This window comes from Mandrillus leucophaeus, unplaced genomic scaffold, assembly GCF_000951045.1.
Source record: "Mandrillus leucophaeus isolate KB7577 unplaced genomic scaffold, Mleu.le_1.0 Scaffold1211, whole genome shotgun sequence".
Taxonomy (NCBI): Eukaryota; Metazoa; Chordata; class Mammalia; order Primates; family Cercopithecidae; genus Mandrillus; species Mandrillus leucophaeus.
In genome coordinates this window covers 433,123-448,885 of record NW_012100444.1, presented here as the reverse complement: position 1 = coordinate 448,885, position 15,763 = coordinate 433,123, and the positions used below count along the sequence as shown (strand labels likewise).

Genomic DNA, 15,763 nt, shown 5'->3' with positions numbered 1-15,763 from the left:
AGCCTTTGGAAGGTAATTAGGACATCCCAGCAAAGCTCTCATAATCAAATTAGTACCCTCATAAGAAGAGACATGGGGGGGAACTTCCTGTCTTTGTGTCTGTGTCTCTCTCTTTTTCTATCTCTTTCTCTTCCTCTCCTCCTGCCATGTGAGGACTCAGCAAGAAGGCCACATGCAAACTAGGAAGAGGGCCACTGAGATTTATTAGAACCTAACCATTTTGGCACCCTGATCTTAGACTTCCAAGCCTCCAGAACTGTAAGAAATTAATTAATATTTTTAAGTCACCTATTCTATGATATTCTGTTATCACTACCCAAACTAAGACAGAAATTATTACCAAGAAATAGGGTGCCACTATAACAAATACATAAAATTGTGGAAGCAGTTTTGGAACTGGGTAATGGGTAGATGCTGGAAGAGATTGAGGTGCATGCTAGAAAAAGCAGATATTGGGGTGAAGGGAATATTAAAGATAAATCTGTTAAGCACTCAGAAAGAAAGGAAAATAACTATAGAGAAAGTGCCCATCTTGAAGAATACACAAATAATCACGTACAGAAGTTTGGTAGAAATATGGATGACAAAGGCCATTCTAGAGAGGTCTTAGATGAAAATGAGAAACATATTATTGGATAAAGAACAAAAGGTGTTCTTTGTCATAAAGTTTCAAAGAACTCCACTGAAATGTTTGTATTCTAGTGTTTTGTGGAGAGCAGTACCTGTGAGTGATAGAATTGGATATTTAGCTAGAGAGATTTCTAAGCAAAGTGTTGAAGGAGCATCTTGGTTCCTCCTGACTCCTTATAGTGAAATGAGAGGAGAGGGAAATGAATTGAAGATGAGATTGTTAAGCAAAAAGGAACCAGAACTTAAAGATGTTGAAAATTCTCAGCCTGTCTGCGTTGCAAAAATGAGAAGGTACGTTCATAAGAGAACACCAAGGGGGTAACTGACCAACAGTTTGGTAAGTTGATAAGTGATGGTATGAACTATGAACCTAATCAGCCATCTTAACAGAAGCCAGAAATAGAGATGGGGTTATGCAGCAAAGATACAGCCAATTTGAATTAAAAGGGACAGACAGAGTGGAATCACAGATAATTTGAATTAAAAGGGAGAGAGAGAGAGTGGAATAAATGGAAATAAAGGAAGACTTTCAAATTTGTTAGCTTCTGCAGGACAGAATGATAAAGCTATTCAGCTTTAAATTTGCACTATTCTTGAAAAAAAATAAATTAAAAGAAGAAGAAGAGAAAGAATTGCCCAAAGGCAATTCAGAGAGCATCAGGTTTTGACAGAGCAGAGCTTCCAACTGAAGCCATGGCGGCAGAGATTTCTGAAGCTTCAGGGGTATGATCCTTTCCTGGTGGGGAACTAAGATAGCAATTTACCATCTAGAGTTGTATTATTGAGGAACTCCTCTTTCTAAAGAAGCAAAAGCAAAGCAAAACTCCCTTTGAGAAGAAGCAGAATTTTTCCAAACTAATGAAGAACTTTTAAAATTAGATTTATATCAGCTCAAAGAATGTAGCAGAAGTAATTGTTCCTTTATGGAAATCATTCTTTTATTGATGTCTTCTTAGGCAATTTTTTCTGCTTCAACTGAATTGCAGTCAGTTACTCCCTGGTCTCTGAGCACTGCTAATAGGTAGGGAAAAACTGAAGAATGGATATACGGAGGAAACTCAACTCATAAATATGCCAACTGAATGTAAGCAGTATTAATTACAGGCACTTGTGGATGACAGAATATTAAAACTCCAAGCTGCTGGAGTTTTAACCTACACTCACTCTCGCATTAAAATATTTCACCATGTACTTTGGCAAGATCTGTATCACCTTACTCTGAAGGTATCTAGAGTTGGAATACCAGACTTGAGAGTCTGACTCTCAACCCTCTCGTATATTGTGTTCTGTTGGGAGGTTGCCATTTCTCACACAATCTGCTGACCAAACGGCAAGAGATCGTTAACTGATATTTTCTTAAGCTTTTATGTTCTCCTGGAAGTGGTCATTATAGATTTATATTATACTGCACTTATGTTTATAATGCATATAGAATGAATGATTTATTTCACCTAAGTCAAACTTTAGGTGGGTAGTCCTCATTGTATAAGAATTCTTGAGGATGACATAATTCAGAGGGTAGAGGAAGTAGAAATAACATGAGCTTGATTAATAGAATGAAAACATCAGGTTCCTCACCTGTAGAATTGAGATACTGTCTCCCTCACAGGATTGTCATCAGAATTAAAAAATAGAGTAAATGTATTGAGCATTGAACCCAGTCCCAAGAGCTCAATAAATGTTAATTTTCTCCTCAACTTTTCTAAAATTTTGAATTAATTCACAGAATTTTACAACCATAAAGCTGATAAGAACTTTGGACATCTTTGTAACACTTATCACTGGTGTGGAAATAGGGTAGGAGATACTGAGTTGGTGATGTTCATTTAGAAGATGGCTTAAAGCCCCACTTCTGATTCCTTCCTAATATTCAGCTAAAGCCTGATGGCTTTCTGCTTTTCTTCTTGTTGTTTAATAAAAGGGTAAGTCTGTACTACCTCTGTGATGTCAGGGAATTGTCTTTTTCTGTAGGATTTTAAAATCTGTAATTTGCTGTTCATGATATTTGTTTGCCTTGTCATTGTTTCCAGCCACTTGTCTGTACTTTTCCCATCTCTGTACTGTCCTTGTCATGCTGCTTGGTACTTCAAAGATAAACCTCTAACCCTCACCTCACCCCAGGTACAAAGGAAGTGCAGAAGTTAAACCTCTCCCCAACATACAGGCGTTAAAAGACCTTCCATACTAAGAACACAAACAAAACCTTAGACTTTAACTGATAGATAAGGTAAGAAAACAACAACAGAAAACAAAAAACAAACAACAAATAAACAAGCAAAAAAAGGGAGAGAAGGCTCCACAAAAGGTTAGACTTTCCAGACTTTAAGGGAGAAACAGTCTTTCATTTTCTAGGAGGACACGAGTGAGCTTTTTATCTAACCGAAGTTCAGGAAACCAAATAGCTGGAAAATGAAGATCATTAATAATTTCTTATTTTAAGAGGTGTCATTATAAAATTAAAGAATGAGTCATTCTACTGTTTAGTCTATGAAAGTAGGAACTGGTTTTCCTTTTGTTTCTTTTTCTCCTCCCCTCCCCAAAGGAACACACAGATGATTTAAACAGCCTTCGATTACAACATACCTAAAATAATGAAGCAATTGAGGAGGGAAAAAAAATCAGCTGAAGGTGTAAACCCCCTCCAGGCTGGATGACTGTGGTATATTTCATCTTCGCATTCTAAATCAATGCTAAGCAAAGCACAGAAATGTTTACCTTTGTCTGATCTCTAATTCCCTAAATTTATGTGGAATCATGCACAGATGCGCTGGAAACCAGCCTGGAAAAGCCTGGCATTTTAATTGATCCCAGAGCTTCTTGCCTCACGGCTCCTGCTGTGATGAAGTCTGCTACTTGTTCCAAAGATTCTCCGCCTGGTTGCCTAGCCACGGCAGCTGGCCAATCAAGGTGTCCGTATGCAGCGAAGGAAGTAACCAATCAATTTTTTAATTTCCTTCTGTAAACGGGAGTGAATCAGGGTGGATTTGAAATCTCATTAGTCAAAAGTAAGACGTGTAGTGTGCATTTTAACATATGTATTAGTTGAATACATTTGGCATTGAGTCATAAATTCTGATGAATATTTGAAAGCCCATTTCAGACAAGTTTGAACCTTGGACCTTGAATTACTAACTTTTAAAAAATGTTTTATATTCTTACTAGTGCACTCCATGTATAAAATTTAAATAGACTTCTCCCCCTCCTAATTTAACACCCGCCTCCTTGAAAACCAGTTTCTTATTAAAATTTCCTTTTAAAGACAATTTTATTCTGTCAGTTTGTCTGGCTTTATCCTCTCTCATGACCAATACTCTGGCATAAGGCCCAGATTTCTTCCCATTTGGATTCTGAAACAGCCCCATGATCCTAGTTCCTCCAATCCCTTCTAGAAGCCATAATTTCTTGTTATATAGTTTCTCCAATCTATTCTATAAGGCATCATCAATTGTCATTACTTCAGTCCTCTTCTGGAAAACTTCTACTCAAATGCAGGCAGTCATGGGTGGAAGTGAGCACTTACTGATTGACATATTTCAGTAAATTGTCTGGTATCTCTGAGCCTCAGTTTCTTCATCTGTAAATATGGAAGTAATTAGGTCAAAGGAGATAATCTCTGTAAAGTACTTAATCAGGCTCATATGTATATGTATACATATAAGATGTATCTTCTATTATTTCTTACTATTATTCCATTATTTCTTACTTTTATTTGTATATGTGTATGTATCTTCTACTATTTGTATCTTCTATTATTTCTTACTATTATTTAATGTCTCCTTTTTTGTTGATCTTTTTATTATATCTTTGAGATTTTTCATAATCTTGCCTTGGTTCCATCCATCTGTACATTCTGATTTCTAATAATCCTTCCCATATCTCATTTCTCATCACCATGTCTTCATCACTCTGATCAGATAGCTTCTTCACAGAGCCTCAAATTTATCATATTATACTGGTGTCATACTTTAACTTCTACTGATCCTTCAACTGATATTCAAACTCAAGTATCACTTTCTAGTGGAAGATTACTTCATTATATGCTTTCACAAAATCATGTTAATTTACGTCCATAGATTTTTCTCAGTTTGTAATTATACATTGCTAGTACAGCTATTTAATTAATTAATGTTACCTCCCTGATAATGCAGGGATAACTGTGAGAACAGGAACAGTATGAGTTTTTGTTTTTTACTCTATTCCTAGAGCCTATAATGTAAGTATGGCATGAATATTTGTTGACAGAATATTGTCAAATTCTTATCTACTGAAAAGGGCTCTCATCTTGCCCCTTTTCCAGATCTGAAAAATGTTATCTTTTGAAACTCTATATTAATTCCATTGGAGGGAATCAATATTTAAATAAACGTTTACTGAACACATTCTGTGTGCCCTATATTATAATGGGTAATATAGATGAATTATTTTCCTAAACTTCATTGAGAAATACTGGATAAATAGATAAAAATAAAATTTACTTAAAGCAAGTTCTTAACTCCGTGTGCGTGTGTGCATGTGTGTGTGCGCACGTGTGTGTGTGTTGGTGGAGTAGGAATGAAGCAGTGTGGTTGGTCCAGTAGAATGAAACAGGGGACTGAGGAATCTGGCCTTTGATACTTGATCCTGAACAAACTTGGGTAAATCACTTCTCCTTTCTAGACCTCTGTTTCCTTGTCTGTAACCTGAGCAGATTGAATCAGTATTTCTTTAAGATGCCTTCAAACTTCGTGGGTTGAAATAAAACATGTTACAGAATTAACATATCAGCGAGATTTTATTTAAAAAAAAATCCTTTTAGTTCAGCTTTATGTGGATAAATAAATGTATTTAGTAATATATAATTAGAATATTATATTGTGCTTTTCTCTAGGATACAATAACATAAACATTTCTAGTGGTTCTACAGTGGACTTTATAGCCATCATTTTTTGCACTTTTAAAATTTATACAATAAGTACAGTATTGAACAAAGACTGTGTGACAGGCCCAATGTGACGGACTGGAGGTAAAATGAAGAATGAAAGAGGTGTGGTCTTGGTCCTTATAGAGCTTACTATTAGTGCAGGGTGTATCCATTGTACTTGCCATTTTATACTTACTTTTTTTCTGTAGTTGAGATCTTTTACATTTCAATATATAATTATTTACATGTGTTTCTTATTCTTAGTTATTACTTATGTGCCAGTATTCTATTCTCATCAAAATTATAAATTTTTGGAGATTGCATTATGTGTGTGGGAGTGATCCTAAATCACAAAATTTCATGCCAATTTCAGTTTTAAAATATTCTGTTTTGTTACTATGAAAGTACATGAAATTGTCAATGTATAGCAATATTTATTTGGAAATTGTTGTTGCTTTACATACAATAAATGACTAACACACATGGAATGCCTGTTACGTGCCAGCATTTGCCATGATTATTTTATCTAATCCTCACAACTGTCTATGTGGTACTGTTATCATTCCCATTTTATGAATGGAGAAACTGAGGCCAAGAGTTGTTAAAACAGTGGCCCAAAATATTCTTCAATGTATATGTGGGATTTCAAGTCAGGCTCTCTGACGACTACAGGCATGCCTTTTGCATGTTATGCATTTTCATATACTCAGGTTTCCTTCACATCACTGAGAAAAAATACAGTTGCTCTTGTAACATCATAAATCTTAACAAATTTTTGTTGAATTGTATTTTCAGTAAAATCATGAAATTCATTTTGGAGCCATATAAATCTTTGTTTCTGTGTTGTTTTCTGTTTTCTAATAAATCCTACTAGCCTTATTTTCTTTTTTTTGAGACAAGTTCTGATTCTGTCATCCAGGTTGGAGTGCAGTGGCAAGACCACAGCTCATGCAGCCTCAACCTCCCAGGCTCAAGCAACCTGCCTTGTAGCTGAGACTACCGGTGTGCCCCACCATGCATGGCTAATTTTCTTCCTTCCCTTCCCCTTTTTTCCTTCCTTCCTTCCTTCCTTCCATGTCTCTTTCTGTCTCTTTCTCTCTCACTGCAGCCTCCACCTTATGCATTCAAGCAATCTTTCTGATTGCTCAGCCTCTCGAGTAGCTGGGACTACAAGCATGCACCATCACACCTGGCTAATTTCATTATTATTATTATTTAAGGGAGATGGGGGTCTCCCTATGTCACTCAGGCTGTCTTGAACTCCTGGGTTCAAGCGATCTTCCTGCGTCAGCCTCTTAAATTGTTAGGCTTACAGGCTTGAGCCACCGCACTGGACATTGATATACCCTATTAGATTCAATGGAATTGTCTAGGGGAGAGAAAATAGTGAGAACAGAAAGAAAAAAAAAATCTGGAGCTATTTTATGCCAACTTGTGAATTTACATTTTTTAAGTATTTGGAGATTTTTCTAAAGACATCTATTTTCAAAGCACCAAATTTTGTACTTTGGTTGCACGATGTTACATGGTCTTCAAAACAACCTTATGAAGTAGGTGCTATAATCATTCCCTTTTTAGGGGTAAGGAAATTAAGGCTTTGCAAGATTAAGACACTTGTCTAAATATTTACTGTGGGTTAAAATACCAACTTGCCTTTACCCACACCATAGTAAATGTAAGACAACTTCCTTGCTCCTTTCTCCTCTCATTTTCTTTCCCTCTTTCCTTATAAATTTGCAGTCTACCAAAACATGCAACTTATTGATGCTCTATCATTATTCCTTGCTGCAAGGAATAATAGTAATAATGATAACATTTAACACTTAATAGTAACTTAACATTTAATAGTAATTACTGGTAATAGCAATAGTTAAACATTTATTAGTTTTTAGCAGTAGTAATAAACATTTGTTACTAATTTAACATTTAATAGTAATAATGATAACATTTAACACTTAATGTATGTCCGGCATTGCTCTAAGCAGTTTACATGTATTAATTTAATCTGTATAAAATTCCCATATGGTACCTACTATTATTGTGTCCCTTAAATGAGATAATGCATGAAATGTGTTAGGCACATCGTCTAGTATAAAGGAGAGTGTAGTGTAGAGGTGCAATTAATACCAGCTACTATTATTAATTTTGTCTGCACTTACATTTGGGGCACACACAGTTTTACGTATGTTAATCTTTTACGCATTAACATGAGGGCTTTCTATGTGTGTGTGCATGTGTGTGTGTTTGTCTGTCTATAATTGGCATGCAATCACAGAATCTTAGACAAAAAGAGGAATATATAAACCAACATTCCAACAAATAGAGTAATTCATTTTACAGCTTCTTTGACAGTTTTATTCTGTCATGTTCTTCTGACCTCTTATTGAATTCTGCTTAATGAGTTACTGAGTTTTGAAGACATTTATTCATTTGATAGCTCTATTTTTCAGAAAGTCTTGTTTCATATTGAGTTGAAATTAACCTTCCTGGGATGATACCTGATTGTACAGAAAAACAATGTACCCTTGAACATTGAAATCAACTAAGTCTGGCCTTCAGTCCTGACTCTATCACTTAGTAGCTGTGACTCTAACTTAAGTAACTCAGTATCTCAGTACCTCGTTTTCTCTTTCTATAAAAGGAAGATCATAATCCCTATTGCAGAGGGTTATCGTAGTGACTGATTGAAACACGTTTCCATTATTATGAAGTGCACTCACAGGGTGCTTTGTACCAATTTATTCTGCCCGTGTACTTTCACATCTGGCAGGCCATGCCCTCTCCTCTGCACCACACTGAGCTAGCAGGAGGCATCTTAGTTCAAGTATATGGAGAACAGGGACTAAGTGCCTCCCAAGGAAATGTGGACTGGCTTCATTAACTGCTATTAGATCCAGTTTGCCACATTACTCACAAGCTGGCAGCCCATGGTATCAAAGAGCAGAAACCCTTCCAGAACTGTTGACCTTACCTCCAAATGGCTACCAGGGTTTTGCTCAGGCACAAATCAAATCTGGAAATAGGTTCCCTAGAGAACTCAGCTACCAGCTATGCAGCAGCAAGTCACTGGGGTAAAGAAAGCATGGGAGCAAACTATCAGTTATCATGGACTGCGAGACTGAACAGCTCACAATGTCAGGGATGGTTTGGAGGAAGGTAAAACTGTGCAAAAGTCAACCCTTTCAGCCCCATGATGGAAATAATATTTCTAGATAATAGCATAGGAGTTAGTCAATATATTTGTTTATTTTGGCCATCTAAATGCATGCATGATTGCATGAATAAATAAATGGCTAGGGGATGCATAAATGTCATTCAAAGGTGCATATTCACCATCCAGTCTTCACATCATCTATTCATTTATTTGCCAGATTTGTTATATGCTAAGGACTATGGTAGGTGCTAGAAATTTCAACATTAATGTGATACAAAGGCTCTCAAATAATTGTTAATCTAGTAGGAAATGATGTGAATATCTAATTATGAAATAATATGGCTAGTGTAGTAACATTATAGTGGGAACTCTATTGAAGAAAAACAAAATTATTTCTGCTGGAGGATGGGGAACAGAAATGAAACAAGGATTGGTATTGAACAATACGTTTGAATTGAATCCTAAGGAATGAGTAGTTTTATAAGTGAAAAGAGGAGGATAAGAAGTACATTTTGGTCTAACACAGTGGCTCACGCCTGTAATCCCAGCACTCTGGGAGGCCAAGTCTGGCGGATCAACTGAGGTTAGGAGTTCAAAACCAGCCTGGACAACATAGCAAAACCCCATCTATACTAAAAATACAAAACTTAGCTGGGTACGGTGGTGGGCATCTGTAATCCCAGCTATTCTGGAGGCTGAGGCAGGAAAATTGCTTGACTCAGGCAGTGGAAGTTGCAGTGAGCCAAGATCATGCCAGTGCACTTCAGCCTGGGCAACAGAGTGAGATTCTGTCTCAGAAAAAAAAAAAAGTACATTTCAGGCATCAGGCAGAATGAATAGCATTTATATTTGTAAGCTATAGAATGCAGCAAGAGAAAGCTGTAGGACCTGAAACTTAAAAGGAAGGTTGAAAGAAGCCTTGGATGGACTCTAAGTAGAGAAAGAAACTGCTCATGATAGATAAATAATTGTGACATTTATTCATGTCTTCTAGTTTTGCTCACTTTCCATCCACATTCACTTTTTGATCTGTTATGTCTGTTGGTCACTCCCTGCCTACAGACAGTGCCCTACAATATCCAGCATTGCCACGTTTGGCCTAGAATAGTGCTGTCTTAACTAGAAGTCTGTATATGCTTCCCAAAGCTGTAAAATCCTTAAAGTGGCCAAATAATGTTACACTCAACTGGTCATAGTCTGTCCGTCTTTCCCTTTCCTTTAAAGTTTCCTTCAAATGAATACTTGAGAAGGCAGAACTTTATTCATTCACTCATTTTTGTATTCATTCACTCATTATGTATCTTGGTCCTGTGAAGGACCAAGAGCAATACTGTAAACATCCCTGGATGTCATCACATCTCTATCATGTCCTTCATCTCTATCTTATTCTTTTCCTAATCATTTTAACCTAATTACTTTTACATCTCTTAGATACAGGCATGAAATCCCTCATTCATATTGTCCTGAGTTGTTTTACCTCCACTGGAAATCCAGAAATGCTCAGGCTTTCAATTTCAGGATTTACTTGCCAGTTTCCTTTAGCAAGGAAATTTGTTGTAGAAAATAACTCACTTTTAGGATTGTAAGAGTCCACTAGACTTTCAGAATCTATTGTTAGGAGCACTATTGACCTATTGGAAAATACCAAAACAATACAGAATATTTAATATTTCATTACACATGAGCCACTTGCTAAGAAGTCCTAATTCCCCTACTCCAAACTGAAATTATGACTATCTTCTTTTGGACTCCAAGTTATTTATAGAAAAATGCACTTTGCATTTCTGGTAGTATCTTTTCATGAAAATGAAACTTAATGGTTGAAAAATAAAGTAAAATTTCAAATTATTAATAAAAGCCCCAAAGTTGCAAAGAATATTGAACAATCCAAGAGAATCACAAAATATGATGTTTTCTATAGAGAATAATTTTGATAAATTACATGGATATTAGCATATACAAATATTATATTTCATTTCTTTTCTGACAATACTCAAAATGTTATTTATCCCTGTTATACAAACATGGAAAAATATGTGACTAGATCTATGCTTTCTTAAACATGAGGCTCATTCAAAAATTTAGGTGATACTTATGTTCTCTAGTGTCTTTCTTTTCCAAGGTAGACACACAGCTGGTTTTCCCTAGATTCTTCTGTTGTTTATTGAAAAACATGATATTTCTGTATGGCCATTATCCAGGTCACTAATTAGTTTATCAAATGAATTCAACAAATGGCTCCAGTTGGAATGTGATCAGCTTGAAAAACAACACTAATTCCTACTTATGTTAGAACATTATTATTATTTATTAATCCAGTCTAAAAATATCTCTAACTGTTTCTATAAGGACTGGATTAGTGAAGATGTCAAATGCCCAATCTAATGACAAAATTCTTGGGCAGAAATTGAAAATACAAGTCCAGTAATGAACTGAAAACACACATTAATTTAACTAAAATGAAATTTTATGCTCTCTCTTAATTTTTTTATATTTTATTTTATTTATCATTTCTCCTCAGTTAAATTATTTCCTCAAAGTTAGTGGCCACATTTTGAAGAGACAACATAAAGCTGTAGACCTACAACTACAAAGAGTTAAGAAAATGCAAAAAAAAACCTTGTGTTATAGTCTTAATCCATCCACTTATATGTAACCTTAGCAAGTCTTTAAATCTCTGGGTTTCATATTTTCCACCAATAATACCCATTTCATTCCTCATAGAATTGCAAAAATATCAAATGATGTAATGAATAAAAAGGTACCTTAGGAATTATAAAACTGTACAGATTATGGGACCATGATTCTTCCTCATTCACAAGAATGCACTTAGTAAGTATACCTGACATATAAATTAATAATGTGTTTGTGTCTCCACAGCATCAAGAGAGGTTAGGTTCTTCTCTAAATTAAATATGTATTTTCTTCTAATAATTCATTTAATACAGCTGGTGTGGACAAAATGTGTAATGATGAGTAAACTATAGTTAAAGAAAAAGTTTTCTAAAACCGTAATTATAATAATTTGATGTTCTCTATCCTTGGTCTTTGGTGTGAAAAACTTTCTTTGGAGTGCTGGTAAAAGGATTTTTGTAGCTTTTGGCCTGAAAGGATCAAGTCCCACAGTGATCACAATGTGCTCAAGCTCTTCCTGCTCTGTGAGTTTTACAGTTCTGAGTTAAACAGAATACAGATGTCTGCAGATGAAAAGAAAACATATGAAATTCTCACTCTCAAGCCAGAGAGAATTCAAGCCAATCCAAGTGTGAAGGCTAATGTCACAGCTGAAATAGAAGTCAAGAGGGTAGCTTTGAATATAATTAAGATATGACAGTTTCACTCAGATCCAAAACCCAGATGCCTAAAAGAAGAATTTCCTCAAAGGTGTGAAGGTGAAAATAAAATGTTTCTGGAATTGGGCCTTGTGCCCAAACTAATGAATTTCCCATTGAGTTACTAATTATCTAGAGCCATGACCATCAGAAAAGAGATCTGGGAGATGAATTTTTTTCGAATTATTTGGATTTCTCCTCTCTTTGAGGTCTGTGGAAATTATTCCTCTGGTTAAAAAAAGGGGGGCGGGGGCCGGGAAGCCCAGAGTTTCAAAAGAACAGAATTCAGGTCTTCTCACTTTAACTAGATCCCTGTTTTTTAGGCATGCTGTTGGCATTGAATCTGTGCCCAAAATGCCAGCCATCAAGGGGGAAAGCACAGTAGGTTTAATTTTAACATTATATAACCAGGGTAGGGACCTTGGTTCTACTATGGAGCAATCATTCATAAAAGATTTAAAGTTTATTAAAAGTCAAGCAGAAAATAAGCAAAACAAAATCAAACAAACAAAAATTATTTTAATTGTTTTTACATGCATACATACACACACTAACAGACACATACACACACACAAACAGACACACACAATAAAACAAGAATAAGAGCCAGATTTATTTGATAACAAAACCCATGCTCTTCCCACTGTATCTTGCTTACAAAGGAATAAGGGCTATGACCACAAAGGACAGAGAAGAGAATAATTTATTACCTGAAGAATATAAATAACTAATTGCTTTCTACTTTTTAACTTATCCAATGTTTAAAACTTACATTCAGAGCAGTATTTACTAAAATACATTTTGAAAAATTCTAGTACTTCAACTCAGTAGCCAATGAAAGTTTCAATGATCCAAAAAAAAAAAAAAAAGAAAGGAAATTCTATAATATGTATACTTTTTGGGAAATTATCAATGACTATTGCCCTGTTAAGGCCTCTAACATCTCTTATTCAATTTTGGTTTTTGTGTTTTCAATATTTATTCGGTCATGCAATATTCTCTTAGAAATTCTGATTTGGAGGTCACATCTTTAATGAGATGATAACATATCACAACAGTGTTATCAGTTATAATCAGAATTATGGTACAAATTGTTATTAAAGTGAAGCCAAAGAACTTGAAAACCAAAGACCTGGGAATTCGAACTTTGTCTTAGGCTCTTGAGGAAACCACCAGAGGTCTCCAGAGAGAAATGGTCACATGATATTTTAGCGTGTATCAAATGTTTTTTAAAGTATGTTCTATAGGAATGTTCAGAGAGACAAGTATGTTTTTGGGGTTATAATTCCAAGAGAATATGAGGACAGCTCTTCCTTTTTTTTTAAAAAAAAATCACTTTTATATATCAGACTTCTATGCCATAGGTAGTGATTAGCTACTCTTTTCTGATTGTTTTGATCATCTATGTTTTAGTTATTGCAAAATACAGTAGCAATCCACAATAAAACTTGTACTCTTTGATATTCCGATTTACTACACATCAGTGACTGAAATGAAATACTTCTTAGATCTTGGGAATCCAAAGGGCTTCCTTTTTGCTTACAGCTTGCCTTGTTGCTCCAAGATGACCTCCCAAAACATCAACACCGCCATGCCACACATCAAGTCAGAAATCTTCATTTGTTTTCTCATGGCTCCCAGAAGAATCTGCATTAATACATTAGCATGTTTTTTGGGGGTGTAGCTAAATTCTGTCTTCTTAAAAAATAGATAAATAGGCCGGGCGCGGTGGCTCAAGCCTGTAATCCCAGCACTTTGGGAGGCCGAGACGGGTGGATCACGAGGTCAGGAGATCGAGACCATCCTGGCTAACATGGTGAAACCCTGGCTCTACTAAAAATTACAAAACACTAGCCGGGCGAGGTGGCGGGCGCCTGTAGTCCCAGTTACTCGGGAGGCTGAGGCAGGAGAATGGCGTGAACCCGGGAGGCGGAGCTTGCAGTGAGCTGAGATCCGGCCACTGCACTCCAGCTCGGTGACAGAGCAAGACTCCGTCTCAAAAAAAAAAAAGAAAAAGAAAAAGAAAAAGAAATAGATAAATAAAAAATAACCTTCAACTTTTCCAACCTGCAATCATGTCACATACTACTTTTGATTCCTCCATGAGTTACACATTTTATCCTTTGGTCGAATATTGTTTTTTGCACATATTAGTTGCTTTAGTATATCCTTGACCAGATATAAAATACTTGGGATAATAGAAAGCACATGGTAATGTCCAAGCCAACTGGAAGTTGAAGAGGGATTCAACTACTTTCCAAAAATGTGAACGATATCAAATCATTTGAATTATCTGAGTCTCATTGATTTTCCAGGAGGCTTGTAAGGATTACAAATAATGTGTTCACTATGACACTTGACACATATATTTAACAAACATTAGTTCTTCCTCTGTGTCAAATCTTTTTTAAAGCCAAAGACTTTAAAGAAGCTTCTACCCACCATGGTACTCATTGCACAGTATTATCCTTAAGAAGAATGTAATTATAACTTGTTGAATCAAATAACCTGAAAAAATTTCTTTAGTGACATTATTCAGTCATCAATTACATAAACCATATTTTTAGGTACTTCAAGCATTCAACAGATATTTATTGAATTGGTCTGTATGTGCTGGCATTGTCCTAGTCCATGGGGATACAGTACTGAATGGAATAAAAATCTCTGCCTTCCTAGAGAACACATATGAAACAAATGATGAGCAGGTAAGAAAGATGTCTATATATTACCACTTGAAACATAACCAGGTTTTAGCATTTTAGAAGCTAAAAATGATGTCAATTTTCATAAGGTCATTAATATGTTATAGAGTTGTAAAAAAATCAATTTAGCCATAGTATCTAATAAAATAATTTATTTTTTTCATTTTGAACTAAAATAATCTTAAGAATATTTTTCCTTTTATTTCTGAATTAGCTTCTATACACAAATGATGGGTTACTGGTATATTAAGCCAAAAATTAATGGGCATCATTACGGTAAATGCTTGATTTGTCATAAATCAATGATCACCATTATCAATTTGTAGCACCCAAGAATTTTTCCAGCTGTGCCAAGAGAGTTTCTAAATTATAGAAATCATAATCCATTTTTGTGAAAATAAATATATTCTTATGATTACCAAAATTTCTGTGGAGATAATATCTACTTCACATCCTCTACTGAATCCCTATGCCCTGATGGTTTATTTAAGAAAATACCATGTTAGTATTCAAACCGGTCCTTTATTTTTGGTGTTTTATTCATTTAAAATTTTTTTTTAATTTAAAAAGTTGTATTTATTGAATACCTACTTTTTTTTTTTTGACTATACATTAAGTTCTAGGGTACATGTGCACAACGTACAGGTTTGTTACATATGTATACTTGTGCCATGTTGGTGTGCTGCACCCATCAACTCGTCAGCATCCGTCAACTCATCATTTACATCAGGTATAACTCCCAATGCCTTCCCTCCTCCCTTCCCCCTCCCCATAATAGGCCCTGTGTGTGATGTTCCCCTTCCAGAGTCCACGTGATCCCATTGTTCAATTCCCACCTATGAATGAGAACATGCGGTATTTGGTTTTCTGTTCTTGCGACAGTTTGCTGAGAATGATGGTTTCCAGCTGCATCCCTTTCCCTACGAAGGATACCAACTCATCTTTTTTTTTATGGCTGCATAGTATTCCATGGTGTATATGTGCCACATTTTCTTAATCCAGTCTGTCACTAATGGATATTTGGGTTGATTCCAAGTCTTTGCTA

At 35.5% G+C, this 15,763-nt stretch overlaps 1 long non-coding RNA gene across 1 annotated transcript in view; it reads right to left on the bottom strand.

Moving 5' to 3' along the window:
* The window catches only part of LOC105532985, a 47,960-nt gene extending 44,510 nt beyond the window's left edge, over positions 1-3,450 (bottom strand). The window contains exon 1 of the long non-coding RNA XR_001005066.1: positions 3,346-3,450. This is a non-coding gene — a long non-coding RNA (uncharacterized LOC105532985). The remainder of the gene's footprint in view (positions 1-3,345) is intronic.
* Between the last annotated feature and the right edge of the window lie 12,313 nt (positions 3,451-15,763).